Consider the following 26563-nt stretch of genomic DNA (forward strand, 5'->3'; position numbering starts at 1 on the left):
TATAGGGAAATTTTGCAGGGTTGGATTCGTTTCGTTTCATTCCATTTTGTTCAAATTATTTACCAATTTATTTATTTTTTATTTTGTACGAAAACGAATCGAAACTTTTCGTATCGTTTTGTTTATTTTTCATTCTGCTTCGTACATCTAGAAGTATTTAATTAAAACCAGGATGTGGCGAAAGGTACCAAGACAACATAAAACTATGAAAAAAGTAACCAAATATTTGTATTATTAATAAGGTTGAGTAATTTGACAAAATAATTATATAAAAAATTTCATGAATCAATCAAAATATTTAAATTTCACGTTTATAAAAACATTCAAGGAGCATTAATTGCAATTTTTAAGTTGCTCTGATTAAAATAAAAAAAAAACCCGGATGAAATGAAACTTTACTAAAACAACATCAACCGAATGAAATATTTTATTTAATAAAAGTTTACTGCGAAAGTTTGGATCCTCCCTTGGTCCTTCTTGGCTACACCCTTGTGATTTTCTCGCTTCTGATCTGGAGAATATGGTACAATGGTGGTCGTGGTGGGGGAAATGTGGCTGATTAATTTTAAAAGCAAACATTGAAATCCTTGTATTGCTTGTAAGAAGCCCCTTTATTTTAAGCCCGTATTTCAAACTGAAAATTATATCTTACATGTTTCTGAGGTCACTGGAAAAATGGTTGAATAATTCTACTACCTTAGAAAGTACCCGATCCTGTTCCATTCCTCTATCTATATAGTCTGAATATGGGATACTGCTGCCACATCTCGGGAGCCCAACACAGAACTCTTCCTTGCCTTTACATAGTACAAAATCGCCTTTGCATATTAATAACGCTAACTCTAACCCTCTCTTCTGTTCTCTACAGAAAAGATCTTGTTAGTATTTCTCTATTAATGGCCTGAGGATATAAATTTCGAATTTTGTATGGATATATTATATATTTTTAAAATTTTATAGAGTACCATTGTTTCTTTTTTTTTATTATTAACTTAGTATCGATATTGGATGTTTTGGAAAAAAAAAATGGAAACGACACTAACCATATGCGAGTTTAACTGGCTTCCTACACAGGAGGAAGTTCCATGGGAGTATGAAATTCACAAGCGGTCCCTTAGTCGTATGTATGTCCCCGTTGGGGGATGTGGCAACGTTAGGTTTTGCAACTCTCGCAGGAAGGTATTGACGTTCTCCTACATACAGCGCCTGAACTTCCCAAATTGGTCACCAATCTGGTACTGTCCAAGCTCAACGTTGCTTAACTTTGGTGATCTAATGAGAACCGGTGTGTTAACGTGATATATTTAGTTATTGATATATATTCAAGTGACTATGATTATATACTGTTTGAAAGTATCAATATAAAACTGCAGTTCAGTGGCCTGAATATAAGGTGATGAAAAGATTGTGTACAGACTTACACTTGACTCTAACGATGATGATGATGGTGATGGTGATGGTGATGATGATGATGATGATGATGATGATGATGATGATGATGATGATGATGATGATGATGATGATGATGGTGGCGGCTGCCGAATCTTTAACTGCGTTAAATACATGAATTAAATTGAATTTAATTTAAGAAATAACAATTTTTGTCATTTCTTTGACTTAGATACTCATTGGTGAAAATAGAAAAATGATTAAAAAATACATTATTGTTTATTTTTGCAAATATAAGTTTTTAACAACACATTGACAAATCTAACGGTGGTATGACGAGGCTGGTGGGTGGTGTGCAGTAGACTGTGTTGCTAGCACCCCTCTTGTGTCTCTTCTCGCTGTATCTTTTTATTTGGCCTAGATGATAACGACATTCTGATCGGCATTGTTTCGCAAAGGACGCTCGAGGTGTTAGCAATAAACTTTTATTGAGATTGGCATATTCTTTTTTATTTTTATTATGTGGTAAAGATTTATGAAGCAGCCTTGAATTGCCATGCCAGTGTTTAGGACGTGGCGAACTTGTTGGAAAGAGCTGGCCCGACCGATCCAGTGTGAATGCCACAACCATGACCATATTACGTTTGTAGTCTTAAGAACACACTCACTTGAAATGTGTACAGATGCTGAAGTAATCGTAAACTTCCGTTTGTATGACGACGCCATTATTTTGTTTTCTAGCGATTATTTCAGCATATGTACATATTTTAAGCATGTTCATAAGATTACAAGCGCAATAATAGATTTTAACTCAAAATGGTTCCTTATTTTCTAACATCTAACAAAAACAACACGATAAAACAATATTCATCGATTGTACACAATTTGTTATTGCATTATGTTCAAGCCACTAAACTGGAGTTTTACCTGAGTCAATTGATTCAGTTTCATCATATGTTACATTCTAGGTGCAGTCTTTAGATTTTTTTTTTTTTTTTTGATACCATATTATTTTGATTTGATTATTAAAGTTTTGTGGTCGACGTTTGGAATTCACCAAAGTGGGATGATGGTCATCCACCTTGGTTGAGATAAAATTACAGAACTAACATATTTAAACGAGTAGTAACATCGCAACCGCCTCATCAATCTTAGTACCCTATATAAGGCTTCCTTCAGTCTTGAGAGACTACGGATACCCATGGTAAGGGTGTCTGTACGTGAAATTTCTGTGGCAAGAGTTGCGCAATCTCCAACCACACCTCTCTTGAGTTAACATTGTTGAATACCAGTGGCAAGTGGAGGTTCAGAACGACTGAAAACTATGCCGAGATAAGCAGAGAGCACATACAGCACCTAGAATTCCAAAATGATCACCCATCTAGTACTAGCCAGGCTCAACATTGCTTAACTTCGGTGATCTGATTGGAACCTGTATGTCAATGTGATTATGCTGTACATAATACCCTATACTTAGTGCCTATATGCATTAACTGAACAGGACTTCAGCTTAATTTACCTTTACAAATCAAATTCTAAAACTGATAAGAAAAAAAATGTTGGGTGTTTGCCATGTGTGCAACTTAAAAAGATGATCTAGGCTAGAAATTGAGGTGCTAGAGCTTAACACTACGAATCAATTAACCAGAAGGTGTCTTTCTAACCATCCATCTAGCTTAAGTAATGAGAGTGCTGTAAACCACAAGACTATTTAGTCAACATGCAGACAGATTGTTTGGCCATCAAAATCCTGTTCTCAGTCTTCATTGATGTAAGTCAGTAATTATAATAAAAAAAGGGGGAGGGAGCAATGCAGTTATAACCACTTTAAGACAAACTAAACCCACCACCAACGTTCAATCTCCTGGACTCTTAATAGGTTAGCCAAAAATTAATCTCTTCAAGAGCCCAATAGAAAAGGAAAAGGTTACAAGCTGGCTGACAAAAACGCTTCCTAAGTTGAGGACAATGCCCTTATAGATGACACTGCAATAGAAAACTACTCTTTATAAAAAATGTGTTAAGTTTTTTTTTAATCATCCATAAATCAGAATCATCCAATTTTAATGAAATTATATATTTTACTAAATTACCTGCGATTCGCTAGAATAGTATTTACTATATATATTAATAAATATTCATAAAGATTTATATATATATATTAATAGATATTTATAAAGATTTAAATATATATATATATATATATATATATATATATATATATATATATATATATATATATATATATATATATATATATTAATAGATATTTATAAACATTTAAATATATTAATAGATATTTATAAAGACCTGTTGGAATTTCCAAAACCCATTATTTTGCTATACATGAAAAGCATTTCCTACCTTCTTAAATCTTAAATAATAACAATCAAACAAACATTATATATAGAATATACATTATATATGCTGTTGAGCATTGTTAGTTGGTCGTGTTTAGTTACATTTTAAATGTGACTGTCATAGTTTAAAAAAATAAATGATAAATAAAAAAAATAAATGAATAATAAATAAAAAAGATAAATGACAAATAAAAATAAATAAATAATAAATCAAATAAATAATAAACGAATAAATAAAAATGAATAAACTAAATTAATAATAAATAAAAATAAATGAATAATAAATCAAGAAAATGAATAAATAATAAATAAAAAAATAAATAATGAAAATATAATATTTAATCATTCGTTGAAATCTATGCTGATGACATGACCATCTACGACAACACGTCAAAGGCTGTAAATGACAAAGTTCTCTCTGATTCTCTCTCCTCTGATCTCGAGCGCGTGGTTCAGTGGGGGAAGACGTGGCTGGTTACCTTTAATGCATCTAAAACCAAACTCCTATCCTTACATAATCAACGCTCTGATCCCCATCTAGCATCAATTGAAATGGATGGCTCTCGTCTGGGAGAGGCCCCGTGTTTTGACAAGCTTCTGGGTTTGACCTTTACTCCTGATCTGAAATGGTACACGTACATCAAGTCTGTTGCCAAGGTCGCTGGAAAGATGGTGGGATCCTTCTACCACTCCAGAAGATATCTCACTACTGATGCGATTCTCTATCTATATAAAAGTCAAGTACGTCCAAGGATGGAATACTGCTGCCATATCTGGGCAGGAGCTGCTAAAAACAGCCTATCCTGCCTTGACAGAGTACAAAATAGACTTCGTGGCTTAGTGGGGGATGCTCTTTTCTCTACCCTGCAATCTCTCTCCCACAGAAGAGACGTGGCGATCCTTTCCTTGTTTTATCGTTATTTCCATGGCAGGTGCTCGTCTGAACTCCAATCTCTGCTCCCCCCCTCGCCAATCTTTCACAAAAAACACCCGTCTAGCTGAATCCACTGTGAAAAATTTCTCCCACTCTTTATCTGTGCCTAAATCAAAACGTAGATTCCATGAACAAAGCTTCTTTCTTAGAACTGCGCGCCTGTGGAACTCTGTTCCGTCTGCCTGCTTCCCACCTGACTACAACTTGGATGTCTTCAAGTCCAACGTTAACAAATTCCTAATGAACCGCCCCCTTAAGTAAACGCTTCATCAAGTCTCCACACTAACGTAATGTACTTGCAATAACCCTTATGCCTGAGTGGCCTCCGGACTTTGATAAGTGGTGACCACCGTGTAAAAAAATATATATATATAAATAAATAATAAATAAAAATAAATAATGAAATAAATAAATAATAAATAAAAAATAAATAATGAAAATATTAATAAATAATAAATAGAAAATAGATAATGAAAATATAAATAAATAATAAATAAAAAATAATTAAATAATAAACAAAGAAAATAAATAATGAAATAAATTATAAATAAATAAAAAATAAATAATGAAAATATGAATAAATAATAAATAAAAAATAATTAAATAATAAATCAAGAAAATAAATAATGAAATAAATAAATAATAAATAAAAAATAAATAATGAAAATATGAATAAATAATAAATAAAAAATAATTAAATGATAAATCAAGAAAATAAATAATGAAATAAATAAATAATAAATAAAAAATAAATAATGAAAATATGAATAAATAATAAATAAAAAATAATTAAATAATAAATCAAGAAAATAAATAATGATATAAATAAATAATAAATAAAAAAATAAATAATGAAATAAATAAATAACAAATAAAAAATAAATAATGAAATAAATAAATAATAAATAAAAAATAAATTATGAAAATATGAATAAATAATAAATTAAAAATAATTAAATAATAAATCAAGAAAATAAATAATGAAATAAATTAATAATAAAAAAAATAAATAATGAAACAAATAAATAATAAATAAAAAATAAATAATGAAAATATGAATAAATAATAAATAAAAAGTAATTAAATAATAAATCAAGAAAATAAATAATAAAATAAATAAATAATAAATAAAAAATAAATAATGAAAATATGAATAAATAATAAATAAAAAATAATTAAATAATAAATCAAGAAAATAAATAATAAAATAAATAAATAATAAATAAAAAATAAATAATGAAAATATGAATAAATAATAAATAAAAAATAATTAAATAATAAATCAAGAAAATAAATAATAAAATAAATAAATAATAAATAAAAAAATAAATAATGAAAATATGAATAAATAATAAATTAAAAATAATTAAATAATAAATCAAGAAAATAAATAATGAAATATATAAATAATAAATAAAAAAATAAATAATGAAATAAATAAATAACAAATAAAAAAATAAATAATGAAATAAATAAATAATAAATAAAAAATAAATTATGAAAATATGAATAAATAATGAATTAAAAATAATTAAATAATAAATCAAGAAAATAAATAATGAAATAAATTAATAATAAAAAAAATAAATAATGAAAATATGAATAAATAATAAATAAAAAATAAATAATGAAAATATGAATAAATAATAAATAAAAAATAATTAAATAATAAATCAAGAAAATAAATAATAAAATAAATAAATAATAAATAAAAAATAAATAATGAAAATATGAATAAATAATAAATAAAAAATAATTAAATAATAAATCAAGAAAATAAATAATAAAATAAATAAATAATAAATAAAAAATAAATAATTAAAATATGAATAAATAATAAATAAAAAATAATTAAATAATAAATCAAGAAAATAAATAATGAAATATATAAATAATAAATAAAAAATAAAATCAAAGAAAACCTTTTCATCTTCCAGATCAGATTAAATTGTTGAGTGTTGAGTAAATGATATTAATCTTTAATTTAAAAAAAAAACTTTAGACGCAAAGGGCTATTATTTGAAATCGTGTCTAACAGAGGACTGTCGTTGTAGTTGATCAGCGAGATGTTTGTTCACATTACATTTAAACGTCTTAAATTTAGTACAATCACAGAAGCAGGAAATAGAGGGAATTCTAAAGGAGGAAAGAAACTATTACAATAGAAAGTTTTCCGAAATCCAGTAAACTCTACAGTGAAGGGGTGGTATTTTGTTGCTAGTCGGGTTAGTTGGTGGTATGTACGTTGAGGAGCGCAAGTACTATGAATTCATCAGAGCATATTCCATTAAAGTACTTGTAAAACAGGCACAGGGGTACGACATTGCAATGATGGAGCAAAGGTTAGACTTGGCTGACAGTGTGGGTCCGACTAGATTTGAGATTCTTTTTTGGTCTCTGTTTAAGAGTGAGACACTAGAAATAGATGCATCAACCCACACCTGGCAACACTATTCCACGTATGTGTGAATTGTGGCCTTGGAAAGATATAGGATGTTTTCTGGTGTGAATAATTTTCTAGTACGGTAGAGAGAGCCCACCTTCTTTGCAGCAACCTTGGCAATGTCTTCAATGTATTTGTTCCAATTCATGCTGCCAGTGAATGTTTGGCCAAGGGATTTGAAAGATGTGCTCTCAGGTTGGTTGTTATTTGTAGTGGCAATCGTTGATTATGAAGTTTTTTTGTGTAGTTCCTATTTACTTTGCCTCCTCACGAGGGCAGGGTTAGACTGTTGTATAGTCAGGGTTTGAGTACGTGTACATATCACTATTTTCTATCTAGTGGTTCTTCACTATCTGAACCCAAGTTATATTTGTGACCTATTTGAGTTCTTTTCATGATCGTCTAAATGTTCATATGTGGGTGAGTGTGTACCATACGTATATTTGACGTACCTTTTTCAACTGAGTCTTTGATCTTGTAGTCCACTTGGGTTACATCTGCTTTTTGGAGGGAAGCTGGAAACTTGTTTTAACGAATGTATTTCACTCCAAAACGATGGTTAGTTTTATATGTTTTTTTATTCACTTTCCAGGTGTCGAACGAAAAAGAATGGAAAGTGAGGATCTTTGCGTGTGGTTAATTCTAATCTCCAATTTGGAAACATGCCATCTCTCTCCCAAGGGCGAGAAACAACCGTTAATCCGTTTGCTCTTTTTTACATCCAAATTCTAACTCCAACTCTATATCCAGCTAACCTTATCACTTGGTAAAAACCACCTCCTTCCGGTCGGCTACTTTTAGAACTTCCGGTGCAACTTGTCCATTTTATAGTTTTGAAAAGTTTATCAAAACATATTCACATCTCATCTCTTGATTACCTCGCCAGTTAGATATATAGCTAGGCCGAGATAGATAGATAGCTAAATGGAGATAGATAGATAAATCGATAAATCGATATGTACACATAGATATATAGATAGATCTATAGACAGATAATAACAGATAATTTCTTGTGTTCAACAATTACATAATACGAGAAACACTCGTTTAGCCGTAAACACTATCAATAATTTCTCCCACTCTTTATCTGTGCCTAAACCAAAACGTAGATTCCATGAGTAAAGATTCTTTCTTAGAACTGCACACCTGTGGAGCTATCTTCCATTTTACTGTCTACAATATGGCCGTCTTTAAGTTTAATGTAAACAAATTCTTGATGAGCCGTCCCCCTTAAGTAATCAAATTTACCAAATTTAAACTTCTAATGATTGCTATGATATTGTCCTTTTGACCACTGTACACTCTTTAACTCTTATCCTCGAATGGCCTCTGGGCCTTGATAAGTGGTGATTCCTTTGTAAGAAAAGAAAAGACATCAAGATCGTTTTTTAAAGCTTTTTTTTTTAATTTTATAGTTATTAAAGGAAAGAAGCTTAGTTTTAGTAATACCACAAAGAGACGTCGGGAGCCTGTCTCTGCTTTATCGTTATGTTCATGTCAAGTGATCAGCTGAGCTTCAATCTATGCCCCCCCTCGCTAAACTTTCACGAAAAACACTCGTCTAGCCAAAACCACTATCAATACTTTCCCACACTCTTTATCTGTGTCTAAACCTAAACGTAGATTCCACGAACAAAGCTTCTTTCTTAGAACTACACACCTGTGGAATTCTCTTCCGGTTGCCTTCTTTTCAGCTGACTACAATCTGATTGTCTTCAAGTCCAACGTAAACAAGTTCTTCATGAACCGTCTCCCTAAGTAATCCAATTTACAAAATTCCCACTACTTATGTTTACTACGCTATAATCACATTGACTAATGTATACCCATTAACCCTTATCCTCGAGTGGCCTCTGAGCCTTGATAAGTGGTGATTCCTGTGAAAAAAAAAATTATATGTTACTAATAATTTACGGCCCCATTTCTCTAGAAGGACATTATGTGTACATTCGTTTTTCCCCTCATGTCTATTATAGAGTGCGGAGTCATCAGAATATATATCCATCCAAGACAATTTTATCAGGGAGATATTTATGAATATGAGGAATGATAAAAGTCCCTTGTGGCATACCTGCATTAATATCATGTTGAAAGGCTTGATTGCAGGATTTGAATCTTCCAATAGAATTATCCATTTCTTGTACAGATTTGTGTTTGTATTAAATACTGTTTCCTGTCCTCGTTACAGCTGAGAGAGTTGGCTCGTTCTATGCCGGACCGTCACGTTTAAACAATCTAGAATAACTATTCATCGACTTGTTTTCCTCTCATGTATTTTTCATGCTAGCAACAGATACAAAAGATAATTATACGCGAACTGATTGAGTCTGTTATTATCTGAATATGTCATCAGCTATTATGTTTTACTTTGTCTTTCAGCCGTTAATGCAATAAAGGACAACAAAACAAATGAACGAATAACTTGAAAATCAAGACGAGCACTAACCTTGTTTCCTTCAGCCGTGGAGCTCTCTTTGAGCGACCAATTCTCAGTCGCAGAGACGGATTTGGCAGGCACATCCTGCTGGCTCCTGCAAATGAAAAATATGTTATCAATAACAGCATTACCATAATTATCACCATTCTTATAATTTATGTGTTATCATCAACAGAAATCAATTTTAAAGACTGAATAATTATGAACATTCGAGTGGGATAATGGATGCTAATGCCAACTTGCCTTATTTTATTTTCTAGTTTAAAGTCCCGTGCAAACCCCAGAGTTCAACAGAAAGATTCCCGAGTTCAACAGAAAGATTTCGGAGTGTACCAGAAAGATTCGCGAGTTCAACAAAAAAGATTTCTGAGTTCAACAGAAAGATTAATATATATATATATATATATATATATATATATATATATATTAAAGGAATAAATCATAAGATGGTCAACATCATGAATTTTGGAATATAACATTTTGTCATATATTCTCTACATTGCTCTGTAATTACATTGAGCTTCTTAAATAAAGATTGATATATAATAAGAAAATATATTTATACAGAAATATATATATATAAATATATATATTATATATATATTACATATATATATATTATATATATATACATATTATATATATACATATTATATATATATTATATATATATTATATTTATATATTATATATATTATATATATATATACATATTATATATATTATATATATATTATATTTATATATCATATATATTATATATATTCATTCGTTCGTCCGTCGAAGTCGAAGATAACCATGACATCAGTGAGTAAAAGTAGTGTTTTTGTGCTTCCGGAGATGACTTGTAAAGCCGATCCGGGCATGGATGGCTCTCCCACAAGTCGGACCGTGGTGAGCAGGTGTTGTGAGAACAAAGCTTGTTTCTCTGGCTTTGCGGGTTGCACGCTTCTGTACTGCTTTGAGGGTTCTTTTCTCTTCAGCTGTTTCAGCTCCTTTGTTGATGAGGTGACGCCAGTGTTATCTGTCTGATGCAAGCGATTCCCAGGAATCCGTAATGATGTTGCAGTCTTGGAGGGAGACTTTGAGGTTGTCCTTACAGCTTTTACTTGGTGCTCCGACTAAACGTTTCCCTTGGCACAGCTCGCCATACAAGAGTTGTTTTTGGATTCTTTCATCTGGCATGCGGGAGACGTGACCTGCCCATCTCAGTTGGGTTTTTCGAATGAAAGTAGTTATGCTGAGAAGATTAGCACTTTTGAGGACCTCTGTATCAGGGACTTTGTCTTGCCATCTGATATGGAAGAGATTTCGGAGAAATCTCAGGTAGAAGTGGTTCAACGTTTTTTCATGCCTTCTATAGGTACTCCAGGTTTCTGAGCGATAGAGCAATGTGGTGAGGACAACTGCTTTGTAAACCTTCAGCTTGGTGTCAATGCTGATTCTTCTCCTTTCCCATACTTTGCTTCTGAGTCTCCCGAATGCGCTGCTTGCCTTGGCGATTCTGTTGTTGATTTTGAGATTGATTGTGGCTGTCCGAGACAGAGTGTTGCCCAGATAGGTGAAAGTCTCAACCGCTTGAAGGTTCTGTCCCTTGACTGAGATACTCGGCTCATGATACAAATTTCTGGGAGCTCGTTGGAAAATAACTTCGGTCTTCTTGGTGCTAATTCTGAGGCCTAAGTTGTCACAGGATGCAGAGAATTTGTTCATCTGGTCTTGCATTTCTCGCTCGTTGCTGGCATTGAGGGCACAGTCATCAGTAAAAAGAAAGTCACTCAGCACTGCTTCCTTCACCTTTGATACAGCATGCAGTATCCTTGGGTTAAACAGCTTTCCATCTGTTCTGAATTTAATGTTGATGCCTGGTGACTGGTCGCTGAAAGTGTCGGGGCAACGACACAGCCCTGTTTAACTCCATTTGTTACTGGAAAAACCTTATATATATATATTATATATATACATATATATATATTTATTATATATATTTATTATATATATTTATTATATATATATATTTATTATTTATATATATATATATATTATTTATATATATATATTATATATCTATATATCTATATATATTTATATCTTTATCTCTATCTATCTATCTACCTATATATATATATATATATATATATATATATATATATATATATATATATATATATATAGATAGATAGATAGATAGAGAGAGAGAGAGAGAGAGAGAGAGAGAGAGAGAGAGAGAGAGAGAGAGAGAGAGAGAAATAAAAAGGAACAAACCGCATTATGTGTTCATCAACGTTTCGTCTTTATTTCGAGACTTCCTCTGGATGAATGAGGTTAAGAAACAAAAAATACCAGTATATAATATTTGATTTGAAATGAGTGTTTTTTATGCAATTTGTTGATTGAGATTATGTGATAATTATTACAGGGGGTGTTTGAATGGTGTGAGAAAGTTAACCTGTGTCTACAGTTAAACAATGTTCTCACACCATTCAAACACTCCCTGTAATAATTATCACATAATCTCAATCAATAAATTACATAAAAAAAACACTCATTTCATTTCTGTTACAAACCTATATTTGAATTTCAGCAGATATATCTTTTTTCCAATAAGAATATTAACTGCGTTTCATAGTTTTAAAATTACATTAACGACTATATGACGTCACTAAAATTTCCTTCTCTTTAACAGCGCCAGCCCTCCCCCCTCCTTTTTGAATTTCCAACGTCTTTTTCCGTTTCTCTGAAATAGAACTGCGTCACACTGTGCACGTGAAACATTTTCAAATATTATGTACTGGTGTTTTTTGTTTCTTAATCTCATTCATCCAGAGGAAATCTCGAAATAAAGACGAAACGTTGATGAACACATAATACGGTTTGTTCCTTTTTATTTCTCTATTTTGTCGGAATACTATTTCCATTATTTTCATATATATATATATATATATATATATATATATATATATATATATATATACACACACACATTTTGTGTCTCTTGTTTACTTGTCTCCTCGTTCAGTCAACATTAGAGACAAAGGTTTTTTTTTAATGTGGTGAGTATCTAACTCTTCAAAGAATGACACTCTGAATGATAAAAAAATAGCTCTTATCGAGAATTGTCTTTTCTCTGTTGAACGAGGAAAGAAGAAATACATTTTGATACCAGCATGATGGCTAGGAAGACACGTTATGTCTCTTGAAACGTTTAGCATATAAGAAAAGGTCAATTTCCTAGTTACAAGTGTTCGGACATATTAATGACGTTAAACATTAGCTCTAAAAACAATTTCTTTTATATTTCTTTCTTTTTATAAAATCATTATTTATCTAGTTACTCTTATGTTACATATTGTTCTAAAAATTACATTTACTGATATGATACTGTCGACACCCCCCCCCGCTCCCAAGTGTTAGGAAGAAAAAAGAAAAGAGGAAAAAGTATAACAACAAAAAGAAAAAAAAATTTATTAGGAAAAACAAAGCTATAGGAAATAGGGTTGGTAGAAAAACAATGGATAGGAAGTTGTTCACAAAGGAAGACAAAAGGAAGCTGGGATGGGATTGTTGATCAAAGTGTTGTAATGATTGAAACATTTAGATTTCGTTTATGCATAGTTTTAGGTGTCGCCATGGGTTTTTCGACAGTTGGGGATAATTTGCTGACTGTCTAGAGTTTGTAAGCGTTCACGATAAAGTAGAATTGAGGAGAGTTGAGAAACTGACACCGTTGAAGCCAGGTTGTTGCTTGGATGAGATCGAAAAAACTTTAGGAGGTAAAAATGAAGAGATAAATTAATCAATCGATTGATGAACATGGTCTAGACAGAAGATCAACAGTGTCACACACACACACACACACACACACACACACACACACACACACACACATACAGAAAAGAGAGGCAGTAGAACTACTTCCATAAAAAAACTGGCTAAACATTTTGCACAAGATTGTCTTACAAATGAGACAGAAACAGAAAGCAAGCTCGCAATGGAAATAACCCAAAAGAGTCAGCAAAAATACACTAAGACCTTCCATTGCAGGAAACTGGAAGAATGGGCTAACCAACAGCATGCAAAATATTTCCTGGATGAACTATCACAGGAATATAGAGATAAAGAAGGCTCTGTAGATTGGCTTAAAAAAGGGTCTCTTCACTTTGATCCGGAGAGAATGCTAATGGCCACTCAAGATCAAGGCTTGATGATCAATTCTTTTAAAAAGATGAGTGGTCTCAGCAATAACAACAAATCCAGGTTCTGCCACACAGAAGTAGAGAGCATAAGCCACCTGACATCCAGTTGTAAAGTCCTGTTGCAAAAAATCTGTAAAAACCTGAATATCCCATGTAGTAGCAAATCGTGGGAACATGTTTACCAGAAAAAACAGTTGGAAATAAGTCATACACATCCACGATGACTACGAAATTCCTACAGCTACATACATAGAAAATGGGGCTGTTAAATCTGACATAGTGATATGGGACAAGAAGTAAAAAGTGGCAACCCTAGTTGATGTAAGCGTCCCTAATGATGCTGGCCTTAACAGAGCAGAGAGGGAGAAAATAACAAAATACCAAGGACTATATTACGACATAAGATATCAATAATACTAGTCATTATAAGAGCAACCGAGCTAATGAAAAAGAATTTCAAAAACTATTTGGCGAATATACCCGTTGAACCAAGTGCAAAAGACATAGAAACAATAGCACTTAAAGGGACGGTTAGAATCTTAAAAAGATCCCTCGGTTGGAGCAACTAAACTAATGGGAGAATGTTTGGTATCCGGTAGAACGCCCCATCCCCAGGGAAAACAAAGTGATAAGAAAATTAAAACAAAGAGGGAAAAGCCATACAGGCATACACACGCGCGTGCGCACACACACGCAAACACACGCACACACGCACACACACAGCCAGAGTGTAAATGATACTTGCAGAATTTGTCAGTTTGTGTTTTGTTTTATTTTTTTATATTTGTAAAGCCGTGTGTACCCCAATGCGCCAATGTCAGAGATGACGACACGGCCAAAAGAGAAAATGAAGAGAAAACAACGGAGAAGAAGACCGTGGAAACAGCGTTGTGGACGGTGGTTGTCAAGGAGGTAGCACACGTGGTTGACTCATACAATATTTATCTTAATCTCATTGTAATGGCTTCTTATTCAATTTTTCTTTTTGAACACACTAAAAATTGTACGTTTTTGCTTTTAAACTGTAAAACATTAGGGAAGTATTAGAAGTTTATCATAATGCAAGAAAAGAAATTTGTCAGTGTTGCGAAGGGGAAAAATGATCTATAAATTTATACATATCTTTTATTTTTTTATCGATAGTTAATCTTATTCGAAAAGTCAAAACTTCTACACAGTGATCTGATGTGCAGAACCGTATTCTATAATATATTTCGAGGAAAATCCTCGTTTTCAAAGTATAGATGTTTCGAATCTTTTGAAACATTAATTTCATAATGTAAAGCGTATCTAGAAAGATAAATCATTTTCTTTACATCAATAAAATATCTGGATATAATATCTCTCAACCTCAAAAATTATCAAAACAACATTATATTTCTCCTTTCTATTATATAAAAGGAAGTTTGTCTCTGTGTGTGTTTGTTCCCTATGAACTCGAAAAGGGCAATTAAACCATGATAATTGACTTTTGCATTTTAACCCTTAATTCAAGCCATTATATATAAAAATAATTTTATAAGATCAACGGTAGGTTCTCTACAGTGCAATGTAGACTACAATATATTTTGGACTAAGTCACTGCGGTTGGGCATGTGGAGCTTATTTTTGGTGCACCATGATGGGTCTCCAATTCGAGCAGGCAATCAATTAATTTGACTGAAAAATGGGCGGTTCCACGAATTTCGATGACAATAAAATATAGGAGTGTAAAACATTCGTTGATCATCATTCAATCTCAGGCAACTGTAATATTGTCGGTGGAGTATACATTATATATACGTGTGTCTTCTAGTAGTTAGATTGCATGAGAGTGTATATACATTTGTATATACATGTCACAGTGTATATACGTGTGTTTGTCTATGACCATATAGCTTTGTGATCGTCTAATCTAGAGTTCGTTGTATATGTATGTAGATTTAATTATAGTTCATGACGCGACAACAATTAACATAAATGCCTTTAAATCACAAAAGACAACTAGCTATTATCGGGGGTTTCAACATCTGACCAAAAAGGAACATATCGGGTTTATCTTTGGTCTTGTTTGACGAAAATCTGCAACGGAAATTCTTCCCCAAAAAATGACCGCGTCTAGAAGTTTTATTTTTGGCAGCATTTTATTCCAGAGTGTTTTTCCCTTCTTGGAAAGTTGCAACGCTGATTCTGATTGTCGCCATTTCTGAGCCTCCCTGAAGACCGTCTCTGTACATATCTCGACTCCATCTGACTCAACTAATTTCCACGTATCTCAAAAAGACCATCTCCCTTTCTAAATGACGTCATTAGTATACGTCACTACGATACTCACCTGATGTTTTTACATGTCATTATTTCTAAGTTGTCAACTAAATTGTTATGATAACATTTTTAAGTTAACATTCCTAAATTAATGTAAATAAATGTTTATTTTAAATATTTTGATTATTCTAAAAAATATTTTAACTGACAAAACTTTTTGGTTTGAACAATCATAAGAATCATCGACAAGCCACCTTTCGGCGTTGTCCGGTCAATATCTAACATTAGCATGCTCTAATGAGAAACATTCAAATTTCACGTCTAAATTCTGACACAGATGGTATATGCCTTGGATTAAAACTTTTCCTCGCGGGCATATCTATTTCATATAGCTACCTATATAACATTTAAAGTATTAACTCCTTAGTGCCTACAGTCCTGTTTTAGAACCAGAAGGATACTTCAACACATTATAGCACCGGACATTTTCCCCAAGAAACAACAGGCCCTCGGGTTTTATTTTCGGTAACTTTTTATTCCCTTTTGGGAAGTTTCAACGCTGATTCTTACCAATCGCCATTTTCTAATCCAATCTTATCTGAGCCATCATGATCTGTCTCCTTCAAGAACACTAATTAATTTCCACGTATCTCAAAAAGATTATCTCTTCTACTAAATAACGTCATTAGTATACGTCACTACGATAATCACCTGATGTTTTTACATGTCATTGTTTCTAAGTTGTCAACTAAATTGTTATGATAACATTTTTAAGTTAACCTTTCTGGTAACAATTAAATGTGAATAGATATTTAAATATTTTGATTATTCGAAAACGTATTTTAGCTGATAACACTTTTTGCCTTGAATAATAAAATAATCGTCGACTAGCATACCTTTCGGACATTTTTCTAATTCGGCCAATTTCTAATACAACGGCGGGTCTTCCTGCTAATTACTTTGTAGATGAAAAAAATTATCCACTACATTTCAACTTCACATATTATAATAGAATATTTTCTAACAAAATTTCTATAAACAGACACACAATGCACATTATATTGACATTTTAACCGACGTTCTGATACTCGCTGGATTCGTAAGACGCTTCTCTGTAAGAATATGTGCTTTTTGAAACTTATAAGTTGATTTTAGTTGAGATTTGGATAGTTTTGTTTTGTAGGCGTATATAGGCGTGTACGGGCCATCCCTATATAGAGAGTGCTACCGCCTCTCTGATTAGAGCCTTTGGTTCTAAGTCTAAATTTATCACCTTAATACCATCCCACTTAACTGCTCCTACTTTTCGGAGACAATATATCAAAAACAGATTTATTTGCCGATTACAAATTACATGCCAAGAAAAATAAAATTTAAAAAGCTAACAAAATATATTTTTTTAAATTAAATAATTTAGCGTTTTTATCTACTCAAGGCTCCATTAACTTTCTAAACAAACCTTAAATGTTCATTAATCAGATTATATATCTACGTGTTCTTCTTTTGTTGCGAATCCTTAATCTGTTTTCAGGAAATTTATTACGCTTCGCCACGAGTTTCCCCTGTTTAAATTCTGTGCTTTATCAACAAATATGCAGGTTTCTTTTTGATATGGATAAAAGCATTTTTTTTGTTTGTTTTTTTTTTTGTTTTGTTTTTGTTTGTTTGTTTGTTTTTTTGCCAACTGATATTAGACTCAAACATAGACATTTATTTTTGCCATTTTAAGATTTTTGTTTTGTTTTTATTTTTATTTTTTTTACAGTCCCCCCCCCCCTCTCTCTAAATGTTCTCAAGCAAATTATATATTCTGGCATTTGGAATTCCTGTCTTGAAATGTTTCCTTAAGATTCGTTCATATGTATTACTTCTAAGCTTAGATGAGTGCAGTTGTCAAGAGAATGCGTCTTCGATCACATTCAAATCAACACTTATCTTTTATTTGATTGAAACCATTTTCCTTATTCAAAATCAAATGGAAAACGAAAACTCAATTTTAAAAATAAAACTTAATCTCTTCCATGCTTGTGCACACGCGCATTACACACACACACACACACACACACACACACACACACACACACACACACACACACACACACACACAAATATATATATATATCACGAGAAGGAAACGCGTAATATTCTGTGTAACTTAATTGCCATATATATTTACATAACTTACTACCTAGCTCTACCTATGTATTGAGCACTGTTGAAGTAAATACTGAAAATTTACATATAAAATTATATCCTCGTATATTCATTTATGCGATTAAAGGAAGTAATCATATATATATATATATATATATATATATATATATATATATATATCGTGTGTGTACGCGCGCGCGTGTTTATAACAGCTGTACATACCCGGCGTTGCTAGATAAAAAAAAATATATTGACAGGCGGAGACTTTAGTCACATACTATTTAAGATACACCCTATATCCTAAGTTGTCGCGATTTTCCTGAAAGTTGACGATATTTTGGATTTGTTTTGAAAGTCTTAAACGTAGCCATCTTCATCTATGAAACTCGGACAGGAAAATAAAATCTCGTATCTTAAAGGGAAATAACTCATAAGTTTAATGAAATCTCTCTTCCGTTTTTAAACGCAGTTGATGTTGGTTATACTAATAATTAAAAAAATAAATTAAATTAAATGTAAATTAAATTAAAAATAAATCAGCTTTGCATGATATTTCTAAATAAATACTTAAAACAATTCTATTACTAATTTCCATTAGAAATTTAGAGCTAATTATTAAAAAGGTTTCTTTAATGTAATATGCAAATGAGATAATTTTCCTTTTGATAAATAGTAGGGGAACCTGGGGCAAAATGAGAGAGCGGGGTAAAACGAGACACCACAGATAATTGAAACAGAGAGAGAGAGTGAGAGAGAGAGAGAGAGAGAGAGAGAGAGAGAGAGAGAGAGAGAGAGAAAGAGAGCTCTTTCGTTAGGAGTCTGATCAAGAGATCACGTGGTAACGCCTTGCCGCCAACGTCTACCATTGTTTTATTCAGCCTCGTACATCAGAAAGGGCTAAGTATTCAAAATTTATCTATTTTGATCTGTGACGAACTGTCCTCTGAGAGTGCAGAAAGCTGGGTAGTCTGTCAAGGGAACTGTAGGAAATGGGCACACTACGGCTGTGCAGGTCTAGACGAATGCAACAAGACCCCAATCTTCATTTGTGAGCTTTGTGAAGACTGACTGTTTCAGACCAAGATCCGTCTGGTTTTTGCTACATGCTTGGGGCAAAACGGGACAATACAGTTAGCTAAATAAATCATCTGTATTTCTTTTGAAAATAATTTTTCATCTTTTTTTTTGTTGTGTCATTGTTTTCCAATACTTTGAATGTTCAGTACACAGAATATGGTTTATATGTCAGTGCTACCTTTGACTCGACAGTTCTTTTTACTTTAAGTTTCTCCCTTTGCCCCAGATTCCCCTATATTCTTGAATGTTGATTCCTTTTGATAAATAGTATATATAGAAATCGTGTAGGATTGAAAGTATGTAAGAGTCCGTTTTCAGTATTACAATCAATTTGTGGAACAGTGTACCTTTTTTTTATATATATATTAACCAAATTGTGAACAAACAAACAGGAATACGACTTTCTTATAATGGATGATGAGTTTCAGCAAAAAAGCTTTTAAAAGCATATAACAAATTAAAATTTTTAATACACTGGCAAATGTCTTTGAAACCACATTAATGCAAATATTTTTATTGAAAATCAACTTTTCTTTTTATTAATTTCAGATCCTTCTCAGACGATGGATATTATATTATACAAAATTAATAAGAAAAAACACTAGATTCATAAGAAAAAAAATCGAATGATTTTTAATAAAATATTTGCATTAAAATGGTTTCAAAAGACATGGTGTCTGTTTATTAAAAATTATATATATATATATATATATATATATATATATATATATATATATATATATATATATATATATATATAGTCACTCACATACAGTCCTGTTTCATTGTATCACAACTCATCTGCGCAGTTAGACTAGCACCTTTCCCTTGTCGAGGATTGAACCAGCAGCCATCGCAGTTCTACCAACAGGACCATGGGAGCTGTGCTCGCAAATAATCTCAACAAATATCCATTTAAATAAACACTCGTCCACTGATTTTACAGTGATCGAGCTACTTTTTTATTTATATATTGCATAATTTTCTTTCTATATTAAAACATTAGTGACTAAATATGTGCATATATGTTTCAGATGTAATTTCTTTTGAAATCCAGCATCATCAATCCACTAGACCAAACTGTTTACAAATTTCACTATATATGAATAAATGATATAGTCATTCACAGATATGTTTCCATGACTCATCGGTAATGGTTTGATCTAGCATGCTTCAAAACCGGAACCCCAAATGACTGACATTCAGTGCTACCAACTGAGCCAATAACCTCATATTATTCATCTATATTTTTTCAATTTCGATTATTATATAAAAATATAAAAGTAAATTTGTGTGTGCATGTGTGTGTGTGTGTGGGGGGGTCTTTCCTTATAGGTTCCGAAACGACTAAGTGTATCTTTTTCAAACTTCACACAAAGGTAATTTATATTTCTGGCAGTGTTCTTAGATATGTTTTGTACAGAAATTCATCCCATAAGTATTGAAAATCGAAAAACCCCGATCTTAAAAATAACATTTCTCTCTTATAAATAAAAAAGAATGATGTTTACAGGGGAATATGTTGCTTTACACCAGCAAGAGAGATAATAAAATCTTAGCAAATCATTTGTAAAAAAAAAAAGATTTATTATAATCTGGAGATACAACACAGATCGAATGATCCCCTGTTCAAGCCTGGGTGTACCTCACCATTTTATTTTAATTTTTTCTTATTAATAAGTTCAATTTACAATAAAAAAAGAGGTACAATTTAAATTCGCCGCAAATCATTTCTTCATTTGCATATTTTAAAACTAAACATTAATCAGAAGTGACGTTTCCAGGGTATTCATTGTTAAGTCCAAATATCAGCTGACGTGATATTGTAAACAAACACAGACGGAATTTGATGAACGACATTATCATTTTTATTAAAATTTTTTTTTTTTTTTGCGAATTAGTCCATTGGGCAAATTATTCCTCGTAATATATAATAATCAATAGGAGATTTATTCTACAATAATACATACGCAATCTGTATGAATTAAAATATCATGTTTAAGCGTATTGTACGACCGGGCAACGGTGGGCTACCAGCTAGTATTCTCATAATTGAAAGCATTCAGAATCATTATGTTCTTCATTAGAATGCTTCACATATAGAGAAACACACACACACAAACACATGCACACAAATACACACATATATATATATCGTGTATATTTAGGCAGAATATTTCCATTTAAACAAAGGTTGTTAAAGGCAACAGACAACTTTTGTTTATACCTTTTTTACTTTTTGAATTTTTCTGATGATGTTTGTTTTGTGTAGGATCAAAGGTATTAATTAAATGTCCCACAGTTAGATTTGTCTCTTCGAAGCTTGCTGCAATTTTGTTGCTTTTCAGCTTTCGTCAAGACATCGTCAGGAGAATGTGTAAGATTTTGTTGTGCTGACGTGCGAATGCTAGTTAGTAGTAGTAGCAGTCGGAAAATGGTTAATGTGTGCGAAGCTGTTTGTATCCAGTGAGGAGGAGGAAGTGTCTAGTTTTGAGATGAGAGCAGGGTCACAAAGAAGGGGTTATGATAGGCATTTTAAAATGTTTTGGATAGATTGATATGTAACCATATTTAGGAGAGGTTTCTGAGTTCTTAGATATACTGCTTCCAAACTTTTTAATCTTTTAACGTTGTTTTCATGGTGTATTATTTGTGTGTTGTTGATTAAAATTTCTCTAACTTCAGAGGAGGAACAGTTATGTTTTTTTTTTCTGTAAATGTTGTAATACAGTACTAGATTTTACATTATGCATGGTAAGGCGACGAGATAGCATGGTTGTTGTGTAACCGACGTATAAATGTAACTAGTGTTTTTTTTTATTTTGTTATTATAGGAGTTATAGCGGGTATTTGAACTTATAGATGACGTTGGTGTGTTCTAGTGGTTGTAGGATAGAGGAGACGTTGTTTTTTACAACTAGGTTTTGGGCTTTTAGTTTTTTTTAATATATAATAAGTCTAAGGTTATTTTTGTCAGTGGGTGAAACGTATCTATGAATAATATTTTTATGGCCTTTTCGTCTAATTTAAATCCTGGTTGCAACTGGTTGCGATAGAAAACGTTAATTTATTGGGATTTTGATATTGATGGGTATTACTATCTGTGGTGATGTTTTTTAAGTTCCAGGGCATTGATTTTATTTGCTGATCGACTATGTAGTATGAAAATCCGTTAAAACGTAGGATCTATAACTTAAATTACGTGATATCTATTTTTTCACATTTTTTTTTACCATATTCTTGATTTTATTTTACCATGTTTTTGATTGCTTTTGAAGTATTTTTGTAACATTGTACACCCTTTTTAATGGCGTCGTTTAACGGGCCCAACACGTTGTAGACTCCTTTGCAAGGAACATAAGAAAGGAAAAAACTCCACTTTATTCTTTTTTTAATAAAAACCTTTATATCTGATATTTCCAACAACGCATTTTTTCTAAATATTTAAGCAGTTTGTAACTTTTCATCTCTGCTCTGACGCTACCTATGTATTCCGCTTCTTTGATCACTCGTTTCTCAAACGCATCATTTTCTGTTCTCTTGTGTCTTGAACATGTCTCCAATCCTCTACGTCTCGAACATGTCTCGAATATGTGCCTCTCTAAACACTGGCCACACCTCGAGCACCACTCCTCCGAACATTGCTTTTATGAACACGTGTCCTTTTTATCTCTGCTGTGACGTCACATCGGTCAATGACTCAGTCATTTGCATATGGCTTCTGCTGCTGCTAACCCAGCGTTACATTTTGATGTCTTTTGTACACATTAAATGTTTGTTTTTGTTGTTTTTTTTTGGGGGGGTTCACATAAAAGTTACCACTTATCAAGGCCCGGAAGCCACTCGAGGATAAGGGTTAATGGGTGTACAGTAGTCAGTGGGATTATAGTGTAGTAATCGTAAGTAGTGGAATTTTTGTAAATTGGATTACTTGGGGGGGGGTCACCAAGAACTTGTTTCTGTTAGACCTGAAGACAATCAAATTGTAGTCAGCGGGAAAGCAGACAAATAGAAGAGAGTTCCACAGGCGTGCAGTTCTAAGAAAGAAACTTTGTTCATGGAATCCACGTTTAGGTTTAGGCACAGATAAAGAGTGGGGGAAATTATTGATAGTGGTTTTGGCTAGACGAGTGTTTTTTTGTGAAAGTTTGGCGAGATGGGGGGTGCATAGATTGGAGCTCAGACGAGCACCTGCCATGAAAATAATGATTAAGCAGAGACAGCTTTCAAGTGCATCTGATTACTATGGACCTGTCTGGAACAGGTATCCCAGCTAGTAATGAGTAAGATTTAAGAAGGAAAAATATTAATATTTTAAAAGTAAATCTATGAATAACGAGTTATATTTTGCTTTTGCTAATTAAATGCTTCCGTTGAGTGCGTGATTGATTACTGTCTGTTTGAAACTAATTAACTTGTTACTTAGGCTAATTTATCTCGTAATTGACTCATAATGTTCATAAGCTTGAAAGTGTGAAGAAGTCGACTATTGACTTATTTTTTTATATTGGATGTGTTGAACAAAAACTTTCAATAATCATGAGAAGATTATCAATTTCAACACTAATAATTAACATAACAATTTCTTACACGGATACGTAATTTTGATCTGCATTTAAAAATAAAATCCAAAGAAAAGAAATATAAAGACAGAATATTTTTCTCGTCCTTTTTATCGCCATCTTTTAACGTACATCTCGCTTTCAAATGGCAAAAAAGAATTTTGAATAATAAAGACGAAATATAAAAACAATACACATGAACCGATTCGATTGTATTGTTGGTATATCTTTTTCACCCTATTTATTTTCTACATTTTGCGAAGACTAAAATAGCATTGCATTTGAAAAATCGATTTTTTCCCCTGTTAATAATCTATTATTTGATAATATAACTCAAATTTTTATGTGGAGCAATTTTATTCGCTATTAAATTTTTTTTATTAACTTAATTTTAAAAATTTTTAGAAGCTAATGCTAGGTTGGGGAGGGGGAGGCGACTCTTAAATGGTAACGTTTACAGAAAAAATAGTGTATTCATATTACTCACTGTATTGTATAGTATATATATTTCAAAATTCATAATGATTTGTTCATTAGTTTAGGAGATTCATATATATATATATATATATATATATATATATATATATATATATATATATATATATATATATATATATGTATATATATATATACTTGTTTATTGTTATATAAACCTGCTCACATCCCGCTGCTACAAATAGCCACTTGTTTCAATCAAACAACAGATATCATCAGGCAGCGACTTGACTATTCAAAAGTTCCTGATGATATCTGTTGTTTGATTGAAACAAGTGGCTATTTGTAGCAGCGGGATGTGAGCATGTTTATATAACAATAAACAAGTATTATCAGCTCTTTTTATTGAGCACTATCTAACAACCTCGTTGAATTCATTAGTCCATTACTTTTGAATATAAAAAAACCCGAGTGTATATATATATATATATATATATATATATATATATATATATATATATATATATATATATATATATATATACATTAGGTACGGGCAAAATGAATGCCGATGCTCAAAATATATAAACATTTTGACCCTTCCCTTTACTTAAAAAAATAACCAAAAATCAGAAAATTAACAGATTTTAATGAAATTTTCAGTATTTATCAAATGATGATCACGTAATATAATGAACTAATTATTTTTATTTAAATCCGAGTGGAAATGTATTATTTTGTTTGAACAAAAAATACCTTTACTAAAGTTATGGTTTTCAGTAGTAAATAAAAAACGCAAGAATTTATTTTTGCATTTTTTATTTAAATAAAGCATCGTAATTTGTAACAATAAAAATAAAATAAAATAATTTTTACAGCAACATTACGAAAAAAGCCCCTAAATCTGTATTAATGAATTCTATATAACTCGAAGAAAAATGAATTTCTCGAACTGCCGATATTACCATTGAATTAAGCATTGCTTATTCAATATTTTCACACAAAAAATTATAATAGCAAAAATATTTTTACTTTTTTTAAACTAGAGATTTCGCATAATTTTTATATGCAAGATTTTAATAATTTCCTTTCTCGCAAGAATGTGAAACTTTCGGCCTAACATATTTTTTATATAATATTGAACAATAATTAAGAAAAAAAATAATTTAAAAATAGGAACATAGAAAAATAATTAAATTAAAAAATGCAAAAATTAATATAAACGTTCCAAAAAGGAATGTACGGATGCGCGACTGGGGGAAACAAAAAAGAACTTCTTCCCTTTTAATTATATGACGTCATTTTCAGTCTTTCGACTGCCTGAAATTTTGGGTCTTCGTAATTTTCGTGTTTACAAGATTTTAGTTTATTTGCGTTTTGCGATCGCCAGAATCACTCGGTTTTGGGCTAATTAATTTATGTTTTGTACAAAAAAGGTGTTTTTTTTTTTTTAAATTTATTTAATTCAGTATCTTAGGACTTTAGTTTACTAATTATCTTTGAAATAGACCCAGAAAACTAATATTTATCTTTTGAAGAATTTTTTACAATGAATTTGTTTAACTTCAAAATTTAGCTGAATTGGGTAGCTCGCCGTGAAAACATTGTCATAACTTTTTTTTTTCACGTGTACAAATATTTTTTTTTGCTTTTGGAAATTATGTTTAGTCTCTAATCTTTCAAATACAATCAAAAAGTTGTCGGAAACCTCGAAAAAAACGATGATTAACCGGCTTTCAAAACTAGGTCCCCTAGTTTTGTCCGTCCATTTTTGTCCGTACCTAATATACATATATACGAGGGGCATGCAATAAGTAATGCCCCTGACCCACTTCCCAGAGCAGTAGAGCAACGAAACTTGGCACAGTTATTAGTCTTTCTCTCCATAGGAATCACCCAGAGTTATGCATTTCTCCCATCATTTGATGCAGCTCTGGAGACCGTTTTGGTCCTCCAACCACTACATGACTTCAGAAATCAAGGCTGCATCATCTGGGAAACGCTTTGCTTTCAAAAACAACTTCGTGGCTGGGAAGAGGTGAAAGTCAGAGGGTGCAAGGTCAGGAGAGTAGGGAGGATGGGGAAGGATTTCATAACCACATGCCCGTGCTTCTTATCTGGCGACATGCGAATTGTGGACCGGAGCATTGTCCTGCAGGAGAAGGATACTTTTGCTGATCTTGCCCCGCCTCTTGATTTTGATAGCTTCCCTTAATTTCCGCAAAAGTGAAGCATAATAGGCTCCTGTAATTGTGGTACCCTTTGCCAGGAAATCTGTCATCACTACTCCGTCCTGGTTCCAGAAGACTGTGAGCATGATCTTGCCAGCAGA

The 26563-nt window shown here is 32.0% G+C and overlaps 1 long non-coding RNA gene across 2 annotated transcripts in view; it reads right to left on the reverse strand.

Moving 5' to 3' along the window:
• Window positions 1–26563, reverse strand: part of LOC145277547 (uncharacterized) — a 318906-nt gene that overhangs the window by 19353 nt on the left and 272990 nt on the right. For both annotated transcript variants that reach the window (XR_013868154.1, XR_013868153.1), the window contains exon 3: window positions 9573–9657. This is a non-coding gene — a long non-coding RNA (uncharacterized LOC145277547). The remainder of the gene's footprint in view (window positions 1–9572; window positions 9658–26563) is intronic.

Source organism: Euprymna scolopes, chromosome 1 (genome assembly GCF_053919585.1).
Source record: "Euprymna scolopes isolate OS-2025 chromosome 1, ASM5391958v1, whole genome shotgun sequence".
In the NCBI taxonomy this organism is placed as follows: domain Eukaryota; kingdom Metazoa; phylum Mollusca; class Cephalopoda; order Sepiida; family Sepiolidae; genus Euprymna; species Euprymna scolopes.